This window comes from Euprymna scolopes, chromosome 16, assembly GCF_053919585.1.
Source record: "Euprymna scolopes isolate OS-2025 chromosome 16, ASM5391958v1, whole genome shotgun sequence".
In the NCBI taxonomy this organism is placed as follows: Eukaryota; Metazoa; Mollusca; class Cephalopoda; order Sepiida; family Sepiolidae; genus Euprymna; species Euprymna scolopes.
Genome location: NC_136497.1, coordinates 110,319,988 through 110,341,564, shown reverse-complemented (window position 1 = coordinate 110,341,564; position 21,577 = coordinate 110,319,988). Strand labels below are relative to the sequence as shown.

At 27.9% G+C, this 21,577-nt stretch overlaps 1 protein-coding gene across 2 annotated transcripts in view; it reads right to left on the bottom strand.

The window, feature by feature from the left end:
• The window catches only part of LOC145296048 (uncharacterized), a 181,904-nt gene extending 161,824 nt beyond the window's left edge, over window positions 1–20,080 (bottom strand). For both annotated transcript variants that reach the window (XM_080142099.1, XM_080142098.1), the window contains exon 1: window positions 19,944–20,080. The gene's annotated coding sequence lies outside the window, so the exon portion shown is untranslated. The remainder of the gene's footprint in view (window positions 1–19,943) is intronic.
• Between the last annotated feature and the right edge of the window lie 1,497 nt (window positions 20,081–21,577).

Genomic DNA, 21,577 nt, shown 5'->3' with positions numbered 1-21,577 from the left:
TATTAGAAATAGTTAAATATTGTGAATTCTATTAGAAATAGTTTAATATTGTGAATTCTATTAGAAATAGTTAAATATTGTTAATTCTATTAGAAATTGTTAAATATTGTGAATTTTATTAGAAATAGTTAAATATTGTAAATACTATATGAAATTGTTAAATATTGTAAATTCTATTAGAAATTGTTAAATATTGTAAATTCTATTAGAAATAGTTACATATTGTAAATTCTGTAAGAAATTGTTAAATATTGTAAATTCTATTAGAAGTAGTTAAATATTGTCAATTCTATTAGAAATAGTTAAATATAGTCAATTCTATTAGAAATAGTTAAATATTGTAAATTCTATTAGAAATTGTTTAATATTGTAAATTATATTAGAAATTGTTAAATATTTGAAATTCTATTTGAAATTGTTAAATATTGTAAATTCTATTAGAAATAGTTAAATATTGTAAATTCTATTAGAAATAGTTTAATATTGTAGACTCTATTAGAAATAGTTTAATATTGTAAATTCGATTAGAAATTTTTAAATATTGTAAATTATATTAGCAATAGTTAAATATTGTAAATTCTATAAGAAATAGTTAAATATTGTAAATTCTATTAGAAATCGTTAAATATTGTAAATTCAATTAGAAATAGTTACATATTGTTTATTCTATTAGAAATAGTTAAATATTGTAAATTCTATTAGAAATAGATAAATATTGTAAATTCTATTAGAAATAGAAAAATAGTGTACATTCTATTAGAAATAGTTAAATATTGTTTATACTATTAGAAATAGTTGAATATTGTAAATTCTATTAGAAATAGTCCAATATTGTAAATTCTATTAGAAATAGTTAAATATTGTTAATTCTATTAGAAAATTGTAAAATATTGTAAATTTTATTAGAAATAGTTAAATATTGTTTATTCTATTAGAAATTGTTAAATATTGTAAATTTTATTAGAAATAGTTAAATATTGTAAATTCAATAAGAAATTGTTAAATATTGTGAATCTTATTAGAAATTGTAAAATATTGTATATTCTATTAGAAATCGTTAAATATTGTTAATTCTATAAGAAATAGTTAAATATTGTAAATTCTATTAGAAATAGTTAAATATATTAAAATCTCTTAGAAATAGTTTAATATTGTAAAATCACTTAGAAATAGTAAAATATTGTAAATTCTATTAGAAATAGTTTATTATTGTAAATTCGATTAGAAATTGTTAAATATTGTAAATTCTATTAGAAATAGTTAAATATTGTAAATTCTATTAGAAATAGTAAAATATTGTAAATTCTATTAGAAATAGTTAAATATTGTAAATTTAATTAGAAATAGTTAAACAGTGTACATTCTATTAGAAATCGTTAAATATTGTAACTTCTATTAGAAATTGTTAAATATTTTAAATTCTATTAGAAATATTTAAATATTGTAAATTCTATTAGAAATAGTTAAATATTGTTTATTCTATAAGAAATAGTTAAACATTTTTAATTCTATTAGAAATAGTTTAATATTGTAAATTCTATTAGAAATAGTTAAATATTGTTAATTCTATTAGAAATTGTTAAATATTGCGAATTTTATTAGAAATAGTTAAATATTGTAAATTCTATTAGAAATCGTTAAATATTGTAACTTCTATTAGAAATTGTTAAATATTTTAAATTCTATTAGAAATAGTTACATATTGTAAATTCTATTAGAAATTGTTAAATATTGTAAATTCTATTAGAAATAGTTAAATATTGTCAATTCTATTAGAAATAGTTAAATATTGTAAATTCTATTTGAAATAGTTAAATATTGTAAATTCTATTAGAAATTGTTTAATATTGTAAATTATATTAGAAATTTTTAAATATTGTTAATTCTATTAGAAATTGTTAAATATTGTATATTCTATTAAAATAGTTAAATATTGTAAATTCTTTTAGAAATAGTTAAATTTTGTAAATTCTATTAGAAATAGTTAAATATTGTAAATTCTATTAGAAATTGTTAAATATTGTAAATTCTATTAGAAATTGTTAAATATTGTAAATTCTATTAGAAATAGTTAAATATTGTGAATTCTATTAGAAATATTGTATATTAAATATTGTAAATTCTCTAAGAAATTGTTAAATATTGTAAATTCTATTAGAAATTGTTAAATATTGTAAATTCTATTTGAAATTGTTAAATATTGTTAATTCTATTAGAAATTGTTAAATATTGTAAATTCTTTTAGAAATTGTTAAATATTGTCAATTCTATTAGAAATTGTTAATATTGTAAATGCTATTAGAAATAGTTAAATATTGTAAATTCTATTAAAAATAGTTAAATATTGTAAATTCTATGATAAATTGTTTAATATTGTAAATTCTATTAGAAATAGTTAAATATTGTAAATTCTATTAGAAATTGTTAAATATTGTAAATTCTATTAGAAATAGTTACATATTGTAAATTCTATTAGAAATAGTTAAATATTGTATATTCTATTAAAAATAGTTAAATATTGTAAATTCTATTAGACATAATTAAGTATTGTAAATTCTATTAGAAATATTTAAATATTGTACATTCTATTAGAAATAGTTAAATATTGTAAATTCTATTAGCAATAGTTCACTATTTTTCATTCTATTAGAAATAGTTAAATATAGTAAATTCTATTAGAAATAGTAGAATATTGTAAATTCTATTAGAAATAGCTAAATATTGTTAATTCTATTAGAAAAAGTTACATGATGTAAATTCTATTAGAAATTTTTAAATATTGTAAATTCTATTAGAAATTGTTAAATATTGTAAATTCTATTAGAAATAGTTAAATATTGTAAATTCTATTAGAAATTGTTAAATATTGTAAATTCTATTAGAAATTGTAAAATATTGTAAATTCTTTTAGAAATTGTAAAATATTGTAAATTCTATCAGAAATAGTTAAATATTCTAAATTCTATTAGAAATAGTTAAATATAGTCAATTCTATTAGAAATAGTTAAATATTGTAAATTCTATTAAAAATTGTAAAATATTGTAAATTCTATTAGAAATTGTTAAATATTGTAATTTCTCTTAGAAATTATTGAATATTGTAAATTCTATTAGAAATAGTAAAATATCGTAAATTCTATTAGAAATAGTTAAATATTGTAAATTCTATTAGAAATAGTTGAATATTGTTAACTCTATTAGAAATTGTTAAATATTGTAAATTCTGTTAGAAATTGTTAAATATTGTAAATTCTATTAGAAATTGTTGAATATTGTAAATTCTATTAGAAATTGTTAAATATTGTAAATTCATTTTTAAATTGTTAAATATTTTAAGTTCTATTAGAAATTGTTAAATATTGTAAATTCTTTTAGAAATTTTTAAATATTGTTTATTCTATTAGAAATAGTTAAATATTGTAAATTCTATTAGAAATAGTTGAATATTGTAAATTCTATTAGAAATTGTTAAATACTGTAAATTCTATTACAAATAGTTTAATATTGTAAATTCTATTTGAAATAGTTTAATATTGTAGATTCTATTAGAAATAGTTAAATATTGTAAATTCTATTAGAAATAGTTAAATATTGTAAATTCTCTTAGAAATTGTTAAATATTGTAAATTGTATTAGAAATTGTTAATATTGTAAATTCTATTAGAAATTGTTTAATATTGTAAATTTTATACGAAATTGTTAAATATTGTAAATTCTTTTAGAAATTGTTAAATATTCTGAATTCTATTAGAAATCGTTAAATATTGTAAATTCTATTAGAAATTGTTAAATATTGTAAATTCTATTAGAAATTGTTAAATATTGTAAATTCTATTAGAAATAGTTTAATATTGTAGATTCTATTAGAAATTGTTAAATATTGTAAATTCTATTAGAAATAGTTAAATATTGTGAATTCTGTTAGAAATAGTTAAATATTGTAAATTCTATTAGAAATAGTTAAATATTGTTTATTCTATTAGAAATAGTTAAATATTGTTAATTCTTTTAGAAATTGATAAATATTGTAAATTCTATTAAAAATAGTTAAATATTGTTTTTTCTATTAGAAATAGTTTAATATTGTGTATTCTATTAGAAATAGTTAAATAGTGTAAATTCTGTTAGAAATAGTTAAATATTGTAAATTCTATTAGAAATCGCTAAATATTGTTAATTCTATTAGAAATAGTTAAATATTGTTTATTCTATTAGAAATAGTTAAATATTGTTTATTCTATTAGAAATAGTTAAATATTGTAACTTCTATTAGAAATAGTTTAATTTTGTTTATTCTATTAGAAATAGTTAAATATTGTTAATTCTATTAGAAATAGTTAAATATTGTAAATTCTATTAGAAATAGTTAAATATTGATAATTCTATTAGAAATAGTTAAATATTGTAAATTCTATTAGAAATAGTTAAATATTGTTAATTCTATTAGAAATAGTTAAATATTGTGAATTCTATTAGAAATAGTTAAATATTGTAAATTCTATTAGAAATAGTTAAATATTGTGAATTCTATTAGAAATTGTTAAATATTGTAAATTCTATTAGAAATAGTTTAATATTGTAAATTCTATTAGAAATAGTTAAATATTGTAAATTCTATTAGAAATAGTTGAATATTGTAAATTCTATTAGAAATAGTTAAATATTTTAAATTCTATTAGAAATAGTTTAATATTGTAAATTCTATTAGAAATAGTTAAATATTGTAAATTCTATTAGGAATTGTTAAATATTGTTAATTGTATTAAAAATAGTTTAATATTCTTGATTCTATTAGAAATAGTTAAATATTGTTTATTCTATTAGAAATAGTTAAATATTGTAAATTCTATTAGAAATAGTTAAATATTGTAAATTCTGTTAGAAATAGTTAAATATTGTAAATTCTATTAGAAATTGTTAAATATTGTAAATTCGATTAGAAATAGTGAAATATTGTTAATTCTATTAGAAATAGTTAAATATTGTTAATGCTATTAGAAATAGTTAAATATTGTAAATTCTATTAGAAATAGTTAAATATTGTAAATTCTATTAGAAATAGTTAAATATTGTTAATTCTATTAGAAATACTTAAATATTGTTATATCTATTAGAAATTGTTAAATATTGTAAATGCCTAGTAGAAATAGTTAAATATTGTAAATTCTATTAGAAATAGTTAAATATTGTAAATTCTATTAGAAATAGTTAAATATTGTAAATTCTATTAGAAATACTTAAATAATGTTTATATCAGCAAAAGAATCAATTGTCCTTTCTTTAGAAATCTAGATATTAAATAAGGTTACTTAAATGAATGCACAATGCGAGTTAAATTATATTGTTTAAAAATAGGTTAGATTAGAATTGAGGATTCTTTTGTTTGTCAAAAGTATGTTGGACAAACATACACAGGCGACAAAAAGAAAGTCTGCACTTGTAATTTTTTCAAAAACTGCAAATTTAAGCCAAATTTAATGCAACTGTTTAAACAAACTATACCTCATTTGATTCGTCTTTAATTCTTCTATAATTTTACGTGTTCATATTTGACTTTTAATCGAAATATTCTAGTGTTCACGTCAATTTAAAAAAATAACTTCAAATTGAGGAGGTAAAAAGACAGTCCGCACAATGGACATTGTTATTTAAATGTAACTTTAGGACATTAATGCAACTCAAATACAACAGGAACACAATGAATTAGTTAGTATTTAGTAGCATAGCCCTTCTGCAATTTGACAGCCATCAATCTTTTGGGAATTCCTTGAATTAGACTGCAGCAATACGCATCCCACTTTTGTTTAATTTTTGTTTAAAGTTCTTCCAAATTTGAAATTTTATCATTTGCTTGATGCAAATGCTATACGTTTTCGATAGGATTGAGGTCTGGAGATTGTGCAGGCCAATCCAAACATGGAATATCATACTCTTCCAGGAACCTCTTGACATTGCCAGCTGTGTAAATGGGAGTATTATCCTGCATGAAGATGAAATTATCATCCAAATTCCGACCAAAGTAGGGTAGAAAATGCTCAGTCAACGTATTAATGTACTTGGGTGAATTAATTCGACCTTGCAAGCAAACTATAAGCCCTAGACCATTGGTACTAATAATGCTTCACACCAAAACTGAACCTCCACCACCTTGCAGCGTTGAAACTGAGCACCTAGGATTAAATTCTTTGTCTTTCCTCTGACGGACATACTGCCTAGCCTATTGGACTTACTTTCGTTGCTAAAAAGCACTTTTGACTAATATGAAGAGTCATGATCATCATTGCATCTAATGAATCCAGACGGCGCTTTCTGTTCTTTACAGAAATCATTGGCTTGCGTCTTGCAACATATCCTCGCAAATTAAATTCCTTTAATCTGTTCTTGACAGTAGAAAGAGAGCACTTTTTAATAAGATTGCACTGTTGTTGGATTTGAGGAGCCACTTTAAATCTGTTTCTTAGGCTGTGGATCTTGATAGCATTGGCTTTCCTGTTAGAAGTAACTCTAGTACGACCAGATTTAGGGGCATCGTGAACACTGCCAGTGTTTTGGTGCTTTTGCACAGTTTTTTGTACCGTTTTCTCATCACATTTCAATCTGCGGCCGTTTCTCGATTGGATAAACCAGAAAGGTGGAGATTAATGAGCTCCTGACGATCACTAAGAGAAAGTCGTGGCATATGGACTAAATGTTACGTTGTATAACCTGCAACAACAACAATTACGATTAGAGAAGCTTTGTTGCCTGTTAGTTGATATTTTAAACTTATTTAGTGGCAATAATTTAAGCTGGTTTTAAGCGAATTTGTTACTGCAGACTTTCTTTTTGCCTTTTCAATTTGAAGTTATTTTTTTTTAAATTGACGTGAACACTAGAATATTTCAATTAAAAGTCAGATATGAACAGGTAAAATTATAGAAGAATAAAAGGCGAATCAAATGAGGCATAGGTTGTTTAAACAGTTACATTAAATTTAGGTTAAGTTTGAAGTTTAAAAAAAAATACAAGTGCTGACTTTCTTTTTGCTGGTACGTGAAAATTTAGTCACGTTTGAAAACACAATTCCGACGTCATAAACAAAGGACATTTCTCAATATAGGATTCTATGGGTTCGGAGTCAGGCAGTAAGAGTCAGTTGATCAGCCAAGCGTTGAGATAGTCAGTTGGAGACAAGAGTCCCTTAGAGGCGAAAAGTAGAAGATTAGCCCATGTAGATACAAGCTGAATTCCTGACGTCATCCACCGGCCGATCATATGAATAAAGCAATCACCATTAATAATTTGTAACTGTTTGTCTCGTGTCGTCATTCATCACAACCAAAAAGGTAAATGTGTTTTATCATCTTATAATGAACATTCGGAGATTATGTATCTCCCCTCCTCTGATTCACAACATTCACCTAGTCCGTATTTAATATGAAACCTCCAAGAATTGTCACAGTCGTCGTGATGATGTAATATATATAAATGTCTTCTCTCCCTCATCATCACTGTCGTCATCTGTTCTGTATTAAATATGAAACACTTACTAAACAACATATTTAATTCATGTTTGTTCTAGTTTCGTCAGCCGGAACTGGATGGAGGTAATCCTAAGTAATTCGCAATTGTATTTTCAGTCGCTCACACTGAGGATTGAACCTTCAATCTTCAAAAGAATATCAATTTTACAAATTAACTTTGCTAAATACTTTAATTACTTTTCTCCTTGCGAGCACTTCTAGTACGAATTTCAGGAGCTTAAAATCTATTTCATTTCTAGATGATATCACTTTAGATGTATAAATATCACATAATATTACACACGCACACACACACATATTATTATTATTATTATTATTATTATTATTATTATTATTATTATTACTATCTAACGGTTTCTATATCGTGTTTATATCTATATGAGTAATCTATCGCTACCCAACATATGTGCTGCTTCTTTGTCCATGATCTTTGCTTCCCACCGTTCTTCTTTGTCCATGATTTTTACTTCATTCCATAATGCTAGACAGTTCTCCTTTTCTCTCCAAATATGATCTGTTATACCAGACTTTTCAATCTCTCAACGTATTATAGCTTTTCGATGTTCTTTTAACCTTACTTTTAGTGGACGACATGTCTTAACTTTGTATACTTTCCCCATTTACATATATATACATATAGTTTGAATTGTGTATATTTAGGCAGCATTTTTTCATTTAAACAGAAATTGGTAAAAACAACAGAAAGCTTCTGTTTTGTAATACCTTTTTATATTTTTTCAATTTTACGTATTATCTTTTTTGTATATACGTCGGAGGTATGGATGATGTATGGTCCAAGCATTTGTTTTGCTTCTCGAAGTATCCATAGTTTTTAAACTTTTTTTAAAAACTTTTTTTAAAAACTTTTTTTAAAAACTTTTTTAAAAACTTTTCGTGTACTCATTTACCCATCTTCAGGAATTTGGGTGAGAGGTTTGGGAGAATGTAACTCCTATGACAACAATGCAACTAATAGTTACGTCGGACATACCACTACCACAGACTCTCGTTGCCTTACCTGCCATAATGTTGAATCTAGTGCCATATTCCAACACTTACATCACTGCCTCCTCGAATTTCAGAGAAATTTTAATCAATAACATAAAAATACTACACCACAAAACAAATGTTTAGAAGCTAAAAATTCTTGAAGCTATTTATATAAAAACGCAAAAACCTACCCTTAATCAGGTCGCATTCCGAAATAGTACCAACACACTTAAATGCCTTGGATAACTTCCTCCTCGCGCCAAACCCGTTCCTGCCACTGACCCTAGAACTGGCACGATCTCTCGTTCCCCATAATACTACCCCCTACCGCCGCCAGCAGACCCACTGACCCTTACTCGCACTTTCGCTCACAACCCAACTACTATTTAAATAAATCTGCCCACAATTCCCACCGAGATTCTCACACAAATTCTTGAAGATGCGTAAATGAGTACACGAAAAGGTGAAAGTAAAAAAAGTTAAAAAATCGCGGACACTTTCAGAAAAAAAAAATGCTTGGACCATACATCCATACTTTCGACATATAAAAAAATCGTATCAAAAAAGATAACACAAAAAATTGAAAAAATAAAAAATGGTTTACTAAACAGAAGCTTTCTGTTGTCTTTAATAATGTCTGTTTATATATATATATATATATATATATATATATATATATATATATATAGAGAGAGAGAGAGAGAGAGAGAGAGAGAGAGAGAGTAATAAATAGTGACAAATACGTGGATATTTTATAAATTTTATATTTTACATCAAACTATTGTAGCAATTTTTCTAAACGTGGCTATGCAACAATCTCCTGTTCTTCGTGTTTAAAATGTTCTTTAAAATATTTAAAAAAATATTCACATAAACTGAAAGCAAAACGAATTTATCTGCAATTTTAAATTTTATTAGGAAGATTTTCGTTTAAACTTTGTATTAGAACATTGCTATAGTTAAATGGACAAGAAAATGAAAATATTGAGGGAGTCTGGAATTTATGTGAGGGAAATATGATCATTGGGAGGATATAGCTGTGACCTTTATAAGAAAAATACTACACAGTTTCTTTACATTTATAATCAGTTTTATTTAACAGGAAAACACAAAACTGTAAGGCAAGTTTGATTTGGCAGTAGAAAAATAATTTACACCATATTGGTCTCGAGTGTGAATTTGCATGTCGCCTTTCATTAATTCCTGGCAAGATATGAGAAAGGCATTGCAGCGTCTTTTCAGATCTACATCTTTGACCGAATTGAATTGTAGTTGCCCATGAATTGTAGTTGCCCATGAATTGCAGTTGCCCATGAATTGTAGTTGCCCATGAATTGCAGTTGCCCATGAATTGTAGTTGCCCATGAATTGTAGTTGCCCATGAATTGCAGTTGCCCATGAATTGTAGTTGCCCATGAATTGTAGTTGCCCATGAAAATAGTGATGCACTAATCATCTGATGTATTTCTATGTAAGTTTAGATATACCTATTTCAGTCAACCAAATTATAACTTAATATTGCACAAGATATTGCCTGTACATACAGATGAAATAGACCTCAACCATATGACTACTATAAAGATAAATTCCAATTTCAATAAAATTGAATAAACAGGTCATATAACCTCACCAGTCACAACCATGTTTTTCTAAAGAAAAAACATGATCAATTAAAAATTTAAAACAAAACATATTTGATTGTTTAATAAGTAATAGAAACCCCCTACATCTAAGCTAACAATGTGTTTCTGAGACTTCGTAAAGAATAAATAGTAGTTAATTTCTCTTGGATGTGTTTTGTAAGATATTAGATTGTTTGCCATATAATGATAGTGAGAAAGGCCTAATTATGAGCTGCTGGTGCACTTTGGCTAATGAAATTATGAGGATTAAATCGACTACAACCCCTAATTTTCCCGCATCCATCTTGAATACTCGTAATATATTTTAGCCTATGCTAACAAAATAAACTCTTTTGACTTGAAATAAATTACGTTCATATAATAAAATAATTTAGATTTATGGAACGGATCTACTTGAGACATCTCATGATACCTTAATCATTAATCTCTATGTGACGTCATTCTGCCTCAGCCTGGTATCCATATTTCAGTGAAATCCCCTTGCTTTTCCAGTTTCTAGTGACGTCATTCTGCCTCAGCCTGGTATCCATATTTCAGTGAAATCCCCTTGCTTTTCCAGTTTCTAGTGACGTCATTCTGCCTCAGCCTGGTATCCATATTTCAGTGAAATCCCCTTGCTTTTCCAGTTTCTAGTGACGTCATTCTTGCTATCCAATTTTATAGTGAAGTTACCCAGCCTTTCATGTCGCTTCACTAAATCGTAAACTTTTTGCTGTCATTTATTTCTGTGCAGTGGATGTCACCTTTTTATATTTTGTTGCACAAAACATGAGTTTATTTTTCCTATTTACTCTTAACGCATTTTAATTGTATACCAAATCAATTCACGACTGTGGGGGTCGTCAGGCCTTTTTAGGAACTAACTTCCTCCACAAATAAATAAAAATAAAAAGAAGACTCACATGCAAAACAAACGGAGGTTTATTCACAGAAACCAACCATTAACAAATAAAATATAATTCTCTTTATAATGAGTTCAGAAGTCCTTTTTAAGTGTTCGTATAAAAAAAAGGAGAATGTCTTTTTTTGTTGAACTGTTCATATGTTAAAACATGGTAAGAGAGGCAATAGGTAAAGTTCGCCTGTGAAATTGTATGAAGCGCGCGGAGCGGTGAAAATGGAAGAGTGATAGTAACACGCGTGTAACGTCCGAATGTGAATGCAGTTGAGAGAGAGATTTGATGTTTGTGTGTGCTTAAATACTATTTGGATTGGCTCCCAGCGAGCTTAAAAAGAAAAGTTTAGAAAAATGTTCTTGGAGAAATCCCATTGGACGGAAACATCACGTGGAGTGCTCTGTACTACGTCCGTTCGTTTTGAGTCGATTTAATATATAAGGCCACGCCGGAATTTACGTGGGAGTTATTTTTTATTTTTCACGCGCCAACATAATCATAATCATACTGCGTGCCTAAATTGTATTTATTTTTATAACAATTTTTAATCCGAATCTTAACCGTGTCAACTGGCACACGACTGAGCTCAGCAACATCATATTTTTTAAAAGGTTTTTCTTAGATTTTGAATGACACTTTCCAAGTTATTTAGTTTTACGTCTCAAATTGAATCCGATCATTCTTGATCAACAATTACTAAAATGTTCAGGTCTGATTCTGAAATTCTTTCCATTGAATTTTTAGTATTCTTTATTGATCAAAATGCTTGTTTAATCATCGAATTTGATATTCAAATTCTCTCATCGATGAAAATATATCCATATTTGTTGTAGGTAATTCTATTCAAGTCACATGTTTAATAAAATGACAATTTCTATCATTTGGTTCAGTTAGTGCCTCTTTGTTTTTCTGGACAAACAAAGGCAAGTGAAGAAGCACGTTACTGTTTATGTTTCTTTGTTCCAAACTTAAAACTCCATTCTTTTGAAAATTAAAGTTAAAAACTTGTATTTCTTATATGGTATCTTAATTCAAATGATTATGAACCAATATTCCTTCCTATATCCTTTTACTAATGAATCACCACTTATCAAGATCAAAAGCCACTCTAGGATAAGGGTTAATTTAGAGAAGAAACGCATTTTTTGCTAGAATTTATTTTTTTCTGCGAATCATCTTAAGCGTGTAAGTTTTTAAAATTTTTATTTCTACCAAAAAGTAGTCAGGAAATATGAATAAGTTATATTTCTCGTTTAATTATTAAAGCATAAATGTAAGGTGAATAAATATGTACCCAAACGACATTTTAAATATACCATATATAAGAAATTCATCATTTTCATTAGATAAGCATCTCTGTTGATTATCCAATAAAACCACAGAAACAAGTAGTACTTGAAATAATTTGTCATAAAAGTCTATTATTCCTAGAAAACCCCTCCAAAAATCAAGAAAGCAAACGACCCCCCCCCCAAAAAAAAAACAACAACAACAACAACAACACGGAGTAAATGAACGATTGAAACCCGATATAACGTTGACACATTAATGTGCTTAAAATTTATTCACGAGCAAAAGAAAATAAATAAAGAATAAAAAAAGAAAAATAATAAAATAAAGAAAAAGGTAAAGTATTTCGACGAAATCCTTAAACTGTAATCGAATTTAAAAAGTTAATCTGGCGCAAGATCAAAATCTAAATATCTTTGAAATTCCAAGAGTTGGACTTCTGAAAATTGACGTGTCAATTGCTATCATATTTCTTAATATACATTAACATAAGATCTGTGTTGAAAATATCCTCCACTCTGTTGCTATCCCACTCTGTTTCAATTGCGTCTTTATTTTGCATAGAAATCTAAACTGAGTGAATCTAACTCATGGGACTATCTTGTCTGCTAAGCATGACGACGACGACGACAGCGATGGCGACGACGACGAGGGTGAAACTTTTGTTGGATAAGATTTACGCCTCGTATTTTACCAAAACCACTTAACTAATCATCCACATCTACAAGCATTGCTTTACAGTAAATAGTTCATTATTCACAGAACGTATTAAATTTGCAAAGGCATTCACAAAATAGGTACGATATTGTAAAAAGGTCAAACCGAATTCCGCAAGTTCTTTCTTCTTCCATTATGAATTGCTTTTGGGAAGCAACATGTTTGAACGCAGTGTTTGTTTGCAAAATCATATTTTAGGTACTTTTTTCTTCGTCACCAGCTAATTAATAACAACAATAAAACTGAAGAGAAATAAATAAATAAATCAATAATTAATCAATAAAAAACATTTACAATGCAGTTTCTTTTTACCTGTTACGGGAGTATAAAAGTCAATGATGAAGGACATCACGAGAGGATTGGAAAGAATTGCTTACATAGTAAAAATTTGATTATTTAAATTTAAGTTCGACAAAAAATTATGTTGTAGTCAGGCGAGAAGTAGTATCTGTGCATTCCACAGATAGGCAGTTCATGGAAAGTTCCGTTTTGTTCCAGCTATACGGAGTAAGATTTTTTTTTATAGTGGTTGTAGTTAGACGAGGTTTTGGTGTGAATGCTTTTAAGAGATTGGAGCTCAGTCTAGCACACAACATAAAAATCACGATAAAGTAGAGAAAGACTAGCAATTTTTTGTTCAGCGAGAAACAGGTTGTAGTGGAGAGAAGACAGCTGCCACTAGATGTCAAAGTTGATTGTGTCCTCTATCAAAGCAGAAAAGAAAATTTTGTGTAACACTTCCCCAGCTGTGCCAGTAATATTCCATCTTAGGACGTATCTGACTCTCGTATAGATAGAGGATTGTGTCAAGAATAAGAGGTTTGCAAAGTTCTTGGAAAGAAACTTTGTTCATGGAAGTTCTGTTTAGTTTTTGGTACACATAGGAAGAAAGAATAATTCTTTACAGTTATTGTAGTTAGACCAGTTTTTGCTATGAATTCATTAAACAAAACTCAAATCAAACCATATTTCGATAATAAAAACAAATACATCCTGCTAAATAAAATAGACAATTTAAAAACAATCATTTAAAATAAACAAAACATTACAAAATATTATTAATAACTATTTCATAATAGAAAATATAATCAATCATTTCAAACAATTTCAAAGAACTTCAAAGATCTCCAGCTATGGTATAGCTGGAAATGTCTTCTCAATTATTAAGTCATTTCTTTCTGATAGGTTCATAAGAGTAGTAGTTGATGGGCAGAAATCAGAAGCTCACAGTATTAATGCTGGAGTCCCTGAGGGTTCCTTCCTGGGCACAACTCTCTTACTGATTTACATTAATGATCTTCCAACTCACATCCTTACATCATTCGTAGACATCTATGCTGATGACACTACCATCTATGGTAACACATCTAAGATCGTAAATGACCAAGTTCTCTCTGATTCTCTCTCCTCTGATCTTAAGCACATGGTAAAATAGGGAAAGAAGTGGCTTGTTACTTTTAATGCATCTAAAACCAAACTTCTATCTTTACATCTTCAGCGTTCTGATCTCCATCTGGCATCAATTGAAATGAATGGCTCTCGTCTTGAGGAGGCCTCATGTTTTGACAATCTTCTGGGATTGACCTTTACTCCTGATCTTAAATGGAACACGTACATCAAATCTGTTGCCAAGGCCGTTGAAAAAATGGTGGGATCTTTCTATCGATCCAGTAGATATCTTACTGCTGACACAATTCTCTATCATAAGATCCAGGTATATCCAAGGATGGAGTACTGTTGCCACATCTGGGTAGGAGCTGCTAGAAAGGACTTGTCCTGCCTTGATAGAGTTCAAAATAGACTTCGTAGCCTCGTAGGAGATATGCTTTTCTCTTCTCTTCTCTGCAACTTCTATTGCACAGAAGAGATGTTGCGAGTTTATCTCTGCTTTATCGTTATTTTCATGGTAAATGTTCGACTGAGCGTCAATCTATGGTCTCCCCTCGCCAAACTTTCACAAGGAACACTCGTCTAGTTGAAAACACTATCAATAATTCCCTCCACACTTTATCTATGCCTAAACCTAAACGTAGATTCCATGAAAAAAGCTTCTTTCTTAGAACTGCACGCCTGTGGAACTGTCTTCCATTCTCCTGCTTTCCAGCTGACTACAATCTGGTTGTCTTCAAGTCCAACGTAAACAAGTACTTGATGAGCCGTTCCACTTAAGTTAACAAATTTACCTAATTTCTATTACTAACAATTACTATATCGTTCAATTGACTACTGTACACTCTTAACCTTTATCCTCGAGTGGTCTCTAGGCCTTGATAAGTGATGATGCCTATGTAAAAAAAAAAAGAAAAAAGAACTTGTGGCGTGGTCCCTGTCCTTGAAAGGGGCAATTTTAGAGGACGACAACAGCATCTTTCGTTATTGCCAAGAACCATATCCTCATTTAATATGAATGGGGTGGGGGTATAAAAGTTATATTTTAGTAAATGGAGGAAAATAAAGAGGACATATATATATACAGGGTGACACCAAAAAAAAACGTGATATCTCCATTATTTATTCACCGATTGCCCTTATTTTACAGGACATGTCAGAATCAACGACCGTGAGTACATCAAGGCCCCAATGGGAGCTGGGACAAAGAATACACTGTTAAATTTCGTTCAGACAAACACTAAGAAACGAGGCCTAATTAGAGTTGGGGCCCGTTTTATTGGGTCACCCTGTGTGTGTGTGTGTGTGTGTGTGTGTGTGTGTGTGTGTGTGTGTGTGTGTGTATATATATATATATATAGTGTCATCTGGAGAAAACTGATTTTATTAACTAGTTCTTATAGGAGTTTCTAAGTTTACATTGGCTTGTTAGTTTCACGTAGATATGTTACTTTTGAAAATTGAAACGATTTTCATTGGTTGAAAATACTTTGAGTTAACATGTTCCTGTGAAACTTATTTGTTTTTGAAAGTGACAAAGGAAAGCTAATACCAACGAAGCAGAGAAAGAGAGAGTGTAGCAATTAGAGTAATTTGCTTTTTAGTATTTGTTGTCACCAGAAATTCAATTCAGAATGATGAATTCTTTGATTGATTTTAGGTAAATATTTATTAGTACTGATTGCATGTTCATGTTTTTTTAGGGAAAGTATCTTTTGTAGATGAATATGCAATTTTGATAAAAATGTAAATATTTTCATGAGTTCACTATATTAAAACTTTAAGTTACTGATTATTTTTGAAAAAGTTAAAAACTAGAATCATTGAATTCTAACAAGGTTCAACTAGTGTTCAATAAAAGAGAGCAAATTTATAATTTTTATTTCCTTTAAGTAAATGCTACGATGTGCAAACCGTTTCGATCATTATTGATCTTATCAGACAAGGAAATATTCTGAAAATAATTTTAGAGGAGAGCATGGTTGAAAAATCTTAATATTATTTATTAAGATCTTTAAACCATGCTACACGTTAGATATAGCAAAATATTTTCTCCTCGAAAATTATAAAAAGTTTTTCAACTTTTTATAATTTTCAAAAAATTCTTACCTGATGAGATCAATAATGATCGAGGTGGTTTGCGCATCTTGACAAGATATGACCGCATCTACCTAAAGGAATTGAAATTATATATATATATATATATATATATATATATATATAACTACTTCATTTACTCACATAAAATTAATATACGAAAATATAGGTTTATGCGTAAACTTTAAGTATTTAATAAAGTGCTCAATACATAAAGGCTGACGGATAAAAGTTACAAAACTTTATTGCTTTATCATTAGAAGAGGAGTGTTCTCCTTTTCCGATGAGAAGCAATTAGGTTTGAAATGCCATGGTCTAAAGAAGTTTATTTCAATTTTCCTCTCATTTTCGTCCTTATTGACCTGATGATTTAATAAAATTCTATGTAACTTTTATTCCTCATCTTTTTTTTTATTTAAATTTACGAATTGATCCTCTTAACCGCATAGAGATACTATTATATCTTGATAGGTTTACTTTATAAAAAGAAAATATTCTTTTTTAGCTTATTTATTTTTTAATTCATATATATATATATATATGTGTGTGTGTGTGTGTGTGTATATATATGTGTGTGTGTGTGTGTATGTATATATATATGTATGTATATATGTGTGTGTATGTATATATATATATGTATATATGTATGTGTGTGTATGTATATATATATGTATGTATATATGTATGTGTGTGTATGTATATATATATGTATGTATATATGTATGTCTGTGTATGTATATATATATGTATGTATATATATGTATGTGTGTATATATGTATGTATATATATATGTATGCGTGTATGTATATATATATATATATATGTATGTGTGTTACTTTCATTTTTGTTTTGTTTCTTTTTGTCAAACTATTATCGTTTTTAAAATAGAAAAGTTAAAACTAAAAACCACAGTATCGTTTGGTCATTCAATTATTAACTAAAAAAATGTTATAAATTAAAAAAATTTTTTTCTAAAGTTAATATTGTTTTAATCTCTATTCAGAACACTGGTAAGGAATCGGAAAGAAAGGGCAAATAACTTTTACACATTAAAATTTAATTTTTCAATCAACCTGCATACATAAACCTTCTGAAATTCTTTTCAAGCTTTTTTTTTTGTTTTCTAATTTCAAATTAGTTTTCGTTGAAATAATGCTTTTTTTTTTTTTTTTTACTGTTAATTACACTGTAAGATCATCATAAATTATTGGGTGTAAATAACTTCCAAAACTTTCAATCTTTTAATTAAATGAGAATTTTAAAACCAGTTTAAATTCTTTTCAAATTTTGAAAAGGTCACCAAGTAAATCATTTTTATTTTTTAACTATTAAGGAAAAATACCTGATTTTATTTACGAATAAACCGAAATGCATTTTGGAGGATTTGTTTTTTATTAAATATTAAATAAAAAAGAGATTAAAAAAGATTTCGTTTCCATTTTTTATTTCAATAATCGATTGAAACTGACATTTTTTTAATAACTAGTCTTTTTTTTGTGGCAATGACAAATCAAATTAGTCAAATTATGTTGATGCGTTCCTTTGATATGGTTTTTTTTTCGGGTAATATATTTCCATTTCATTTTTGATAAACATTGTTTGATTTATAATTAAATTAAATTTAAATATAAATAGTTAAAACACATTCGGACTGAATAAATATAGGCGTTGCCCCAACTTTAAAACGTGTAAAAAATAAATGTTACGTATTTTCTTTTTATTTCAGAAGTTCTCTTGCCAAATCATTTTAATAATTAGCCATGAAAAAAAAGGTCATCTATAAGATAGAATCGATAATTTCTCTATTTCTGTTATTATTTAAAGGAACTTTGTCTGTGTATCAGTGTGTGTGTGTGTGGGGGGGGGTTCGTTCTCTATAGACTCTAAAACGGCTGGATCGATTTTATGAAATTTCACACGAAAATAATTTATGTGCCTGGCAGTGTTCTTAAATAGGTTTTGTATCGGAATGTCTTCGATAAGCATCAATAATCACAGTAATTCGATGAAAGAAGGAACGGGCGATTTTGAACAAAGTTAACAACTTACACAGCCTTCACAAATGCATTTGAGCAGTTTTATTACCACACAATGTTTCTGTTTAGAGCAGAATTGAAGGATGGTATTTGACTTTTGCATTCTAAACTTTTATGCAAGCGATTACATATAAAAATAATTTTATAAAATCAACAGTAGGTTCTCTACAGTGCAATGTAGACTACAATGTATTGTTAACTGTCACTGCTAGAGGCATGTGAAGCTTCATTATGGTGCACGGCGGTGGGCCCCCAATTAGAGCAGGCAACAATCAGTCGATTCGATTGAAACATGGGCGATTTCCCAGATTTCGATGCATATAAAAATATGGCAGCATGAAATATGCGTTGATCAACATTCAATCCGAGACAACGTCAGGTCTCTCTGCGTACTAGCAAATAATTGGAACTCTTTACTCTTTTATTTTTCGTCTGCTAAAATTTTAATCACGTGATTACGGTGTAGCATCAATAAAATAAACCATTAATTCAAATGCCGCTTATTATGGATTTAGCTGAATACGATATTAGAAATCACTTTTTTGGTACTTATGCACTTATGTTACCGGGCATGCGGGTGTATTGTAACTATTCCGTTACGTCAAAGTTACGTTGACACGAGAAACACACAAATACACACACATACAAGAACTGATCACAGTTTGAAAAAGAGTTAAAAACATATTTAATCTGAAAAGGAAACACCAAATATGAAATTATTTTTAAAGAATATTGATTCTTTAAAAATAATTTCATATTTAGTTTACAGACCATGCTGAAATAATAACGTTATTATTTAAAAACCCCTAGCATGGAGAGGAGGGCACTTTGTTAACTATTCTGTACTTTCACCTAACACTTTAATAAACAAAAAATAGTATAAAAACTGAATTTAAAATGTTTATTTAATTATGGTACGGATTGTAAACTGCACAAGTACTAATAATTTTAATCCGTGCAATCAATAGACTTTCAAAATTTATATAATTAGTTAAAAAAAAGGGAAAGAAAAAATGATTGAAATATATATATGTATATATATATATATATATATATAAGAGCAAATAGTTAATAAAACATGTTAAAAAACAGTTTGAAAAAGAGTTAAAAACATATTTAATCTGAAAAGGAAACACTTGATAAGTGGATACTCCTTAATCTGTGGAGCTTCAAAGAAATACTTTCCTTCTCATCAGAGGGTACGAATTAGCAAAATGCGGGATCATATTTTGCAGCAAATTTATTTTATATATATATATATATATATATATATATATATATATATATATATATATATATATATATATATATATATATATAGATAGATAGATAGATAGATAGATAGATAGATATAAGCATACCTGGTTAAATTGAATTTGTTTCAGAGCGTGTAGGAGGAGGCTGTAATTGCGGGCCTGATGTCAGCGGCGCGTCTTGGGCAACTGGATATAATACTAATAATAACGTAAATATAGTAACAACGAAAACATATAACGCACTTAAAAATGAGGTCAGTTGAGTATTATAGGAAGGAGTGGGGGTGAGATGGGCAGAGAGCGATGCACAATTGAAGAGAGGAGAAGATACATTCGACCCTCATCGCCATATATTTCAACCCCACTCTCAATCTATTCAGAAAGTATCATGTTGCGATTAGCATCTTACATGATGTGAATAAAAGGGGAGATAAAGGGTTGTACAATTGTAATTGTAGTCGATATCGCAATGCAACCAAGAAATTTGTTAAAAAAACATATAAAAATAAATCAGTAAGTAAAACAGCTGTAGATATTACATACCCCACCCGGGCCACCCCGCTTCGATGTAAACTGTAAATCGTAATCAAATTCTAACATATTTGAATCAATTTCTCTGTCTTCATAAAATTAGGTATATTTATATGTTTATATATTTGTATTACAGGATTCACTCCTAAACTAATCGATCATTATGAATTTTGGAAAACGTGAGCTATATTTAGTTTGGTTCACGGAATAAGAAAGAGGGGGTTAAGTCCGTCAGATACTTTTTGTAAAATTTTGACAATTACTAAACATTTTCCAAATTTTAATTTCTTTGAGTATTTTTAGGGGTACCCTTGCCATTTGAAAAGATTTGCATTAGATTTGATTCATGGTCATTAGACACTAATGACGCAAGATTTCCGGAATTTTACTTGACGACCCGTTTCGTCTACACGTGAACAAGCATGCATAGATATATATATATCCTGGATTTTCTACACGCGCGACTATTCAGAAGTCCAAAATCACGAAACATTTGACAAACAAACACACAAACACTCAAAATTGATTCACGAATGCAATTTCAAAAAAGAAGATAAAGGCCCTTTTAGTTATTGGACATCATCTGAACTCTTCTAGGATGATTCATTTTTGAAATTTCATTTATGAACCCTCTAACAATTTGAGTATTGTTGTTTTGTTTTCATTAGGCATTTAGATCCTACAGAACTCATATATTATAATTTAATTTATGATACAAGCAATAAAATTCACCATCAACAAATATGCTTCAGAATTTATTTTAATATTCTCTTCTTCAATACACAAGATAATCAATCTTGTTTAAAGAGCAGGTTAGAATGATTTTTTTTTTTACAAACACATAAAACAATCAAAATGAAGTAAGCTTTTTTTATTTTTATACTTTTCCATTTTTATGGAAAAGTATGATTATTTCAGAGATAAATGTATATATATTCTTGTTATGTAAGCTATCCCGGGTTATGTCAGCATGTTGAAAATTGTGAGTTTGCTGGGCAGGTTGGTTAGTGCAAGAGGAATTCAATTGTTAAGTTGCTGACGTATGTCAAACTCGGTAGGTGGAGTCGAGGATAGCACCTGGAATAGGTTAATCTGGTACGCATAAGAGAGAACGTGTAAAGAAAAAAAAAAGAGAGAAAGAGAGAGAGCATGAAAGAAAGAAAGGAAAATGTCTTTTCTCTCGCATGCAAGTCTTTTCCGAGTTTGAA